The sequence below is a fragment of the Oryx dammah genome, unplaced genomic scaffold (genome assembly GCF_014754425.2).
Source record: "Oryx dammah isolate SB20612 unplaced genomic scaffold, SCBI_Odam_1.1 HiC_scaffold_13, whole genome shotgun sequence".
In the NCBI taxonomy this organism is placed as follows: Eukaryota; Metazoa; Chordata; class Mammalia; order Artiodactyla; family Bovidae; genus Oryx; species Oryx dammah.
In genome coordinates, this window is record NW_024070197.1 from 62,093,945 (window position 1) to 62,096,801 (window position 2,857).

General features: G+C 42.2%; 1 non-coding gene across 1 annotated transcript; it reads right to left on the reverse strand.

Annotated features, from left to right (window-relative positions):
- Positions 1 to 2,496: 2,496 nt before the first annotated feature.
- Positions 2,497 to 2,603, reverse strand: LOC120873375. Its single transcript, XR_005723449.1, has one exon. It is a non-coding gene; the product is annotated as a U6 spliceosomal RNA (small nuclear RNA).
- Positions 2,604 to 2,857: the final 254 nt, after the last annotated feature.

The window sequence follows — 2,857 nt, forward strand, 5'->3', positions numbered from 1 at the left end:
ACTATACATAAATGGGCAGTAGCATTATGTCTAAAAAATACAATGTATATGCCTTCCTTAAAAACCTTTATTGCTAAAAAATGCTGAATATCATCTGAGCCTTCAGCAAATTGTAATCTTTTTGCAATAGTAACACCACAGATCACTGGTCACCGTGCCAACGATAACTGAAAAAGTTTGAAATATTAACTGAAAAAGTTTGAAATATTGTAAGAATTTCTGCAATGTGACACACAAGGTGAGCAAATGCTGTTGGAAAAAAATGGCACCAGTACACTTGCTTGATGCCAAGTTGCCATGAACCTTCAATTTGTAAAACAAAACAAAACAACACAATATCCGCAAAGTTGCTGAAAACTTCCCTGACCTAGGAAAGGAAACAGGCCTCCAGGTCCAAGAAACCTGGAGAGTCCCACAGAGGATCCTCCCAAAGAGAATCAAGTGTAGCGTTGACATCTGTGTGTGAGCTAGATAGTTACCGTGTGAACTGGGTGACTACCGGGAAGCCGCCGCACAGCACAGGGAGCTCAGCTCGGTGCCCTGTGACGACCTAGAGGGGTGGGTGGCAGGGAGGGAATATATATACACACACATAGCTGATTCACTTTGTTGTACTGCAGCAACTCACACTACATTGTAAAGCAGTTATGTTGTTGTTTAGTCACTAAGTTGTGTCTGGCTTTTTTGTGACCCCATGGAGCCCACCAGGCTCCTCTCTCCATGGGATTTCCCAGGCAAGAATGCTAGAGTGGGTTGCCATTTTCTTCTCCAGGGGAACTTCCCGACCCAGGGATCAAACCTGTGTCTCCTTCATTGGCAGGCAGATTCTTTACCACTGAGCCACCTGGAAAACCCGTAAAGCAATTACACATTTAAAAAAAAAAAACACCTCCCTAAGAACACTCTCCATTTGCAAAAAAAAGGGGGGGGAACAAAAATTAAAGATAGTCTTAAAAGCAGCAAGCTATGTACAAAGGAACTCCCAGAAGGCTGTCAGCTGACTTTCTGGCTAATTGGAGGGAGAAAAAGGTGAGGTAGTGGCTGCTTTATAAAGCCATATCTGAGTTGCATGCTTCTTTGTGAGCTGCACATTTAGAGCATGGTGGTGTCAGCATGATCCAAGGGTGGAGATTTTGGCCTTGACATCAAAAAATTTTGGCCCTGACATCACGTGCATTGGACACCGGTGCAGGCCCAGCTGGAGGGTCGATGGTCCCAACTTTGAACTCGGCAAGACTAGCTCCATGTTCCTGAAAAACAACTTAAGTACCTGTTACCATACAACCCTTATGTCACAGATATTACCCGTAGGGGGTGATAAAAGGAGTCTCACTACTTTTTTATGTCTAAGCTATGCAAATCTTGAAGAATATGCAATTTGCAGAAACATTTAAGGCAAGCTTGGTTATGGGACATTATGTATTAAGCAAATTAGAGTCTAAGAGATCTAACTCTTGACTGCCCTCAGTTTCAACCTCACTGTGGGAGACATTTTCATATGGAATGCTGTGGACTGGATGGTTGTTAACGACTAAATGGGATTCTAGCAGTGTGCCAGTATCTTTCCACTTTTAAGGTCGTTTTGCCATAAAGGATCCATGTTTGAAGACCAAGGTGAAAGGAAAAGCAAAATGGAGTTGCCATTGCTAGAGAGCCTGGAGGCCCTTCAGGAATGTGGCTTATGCACATCTCAGCCGGGCAGAGTCAGACCTTCTGACCCCTCACCATCATAATGGAGTCATTCAAAACATCTGCCAGAAACTCAAGATACTTATCAGAGCCTTACCCTAAAATTACTCACCACAGCCTTTCTACTTATCTCCCGGACCCTAAAATAATTTGCGATTCCTTAAGGACAATATTTTCCAGCTTGTGTTCAAGTTGATCACAGTTCTTGCCAGGCAACTTTTAACCTCATGACTTTTTGCGTCTATAAGCGCCAACTCTCTTCCTGTGAACACACTCTTGGTTTTACTTGAATGTGTATCTTTTGAATTGGAATTCTTAGAACTCCCAATAAATTCTCTTCTTGTTGCAGCTTCCTGCACTATTTCCTGGTTGACAATTGTGATACTATGATTTACAATAAGAAATATATGTTTGATCTTCATCCCCATTTCTGTACAGAGCTCCTAAGACTTTTTTTTTTTTTGCTATTAAAAAGATTTGAAGTGTAATTGATTTACAACATCATATTAGTTTTGGGTGTGCAGCAGCACAGCAATTTTATCTCTCTCTGTGTGTGTTTATCCTTCTTCAGCTTCTTTTCCCTTTTGGTTATTGCAAAGTATTGAGTATAGTTCCTTGTGCTGTCAGTAGGTCCTTGTTGGTTACCTGTTTTATTTTAATTATTTTGGGGATTCTATAACTTTATTCAACAATCAGCAGTTCTCATCCACATTAACTGTAGGTTTTTCAAAAGTGGTGACAGGCACATAGGTAACCAACATATAAAGCTTGTTTGATGAACCTTCCTTTTCATTATGTTTTCAGGACAAAAATACTGAATGCTTTGCGAATTTGCAGGTCTTCCTTGTGCAGGGGTCATGCTAATCTTCTCTGAATCATTCCATTTTCAGTATATGTGCTGCTGAAGCAAGCACTCTCTTTTATATATAGAAGTCTGTTCTTGCCTGGAGAAGCCCATGGACAGAGGGGCCTGTCTTACAGTCCATGGGGTTCTACACTCCATGGGGGTGTTGCAAAGAGTCAGACACAACTGACGTGACTTGGCATCCACTCAGTGTGTATGTCGGAGAAGGCAATGGCACCCCACTCCAGTACTCTTGCCTGGGAAATCCCATGGACAGAGGAGCCTCATAGGCTACAGTCCATGGGGTCGCTAAGAGTCAGGCAC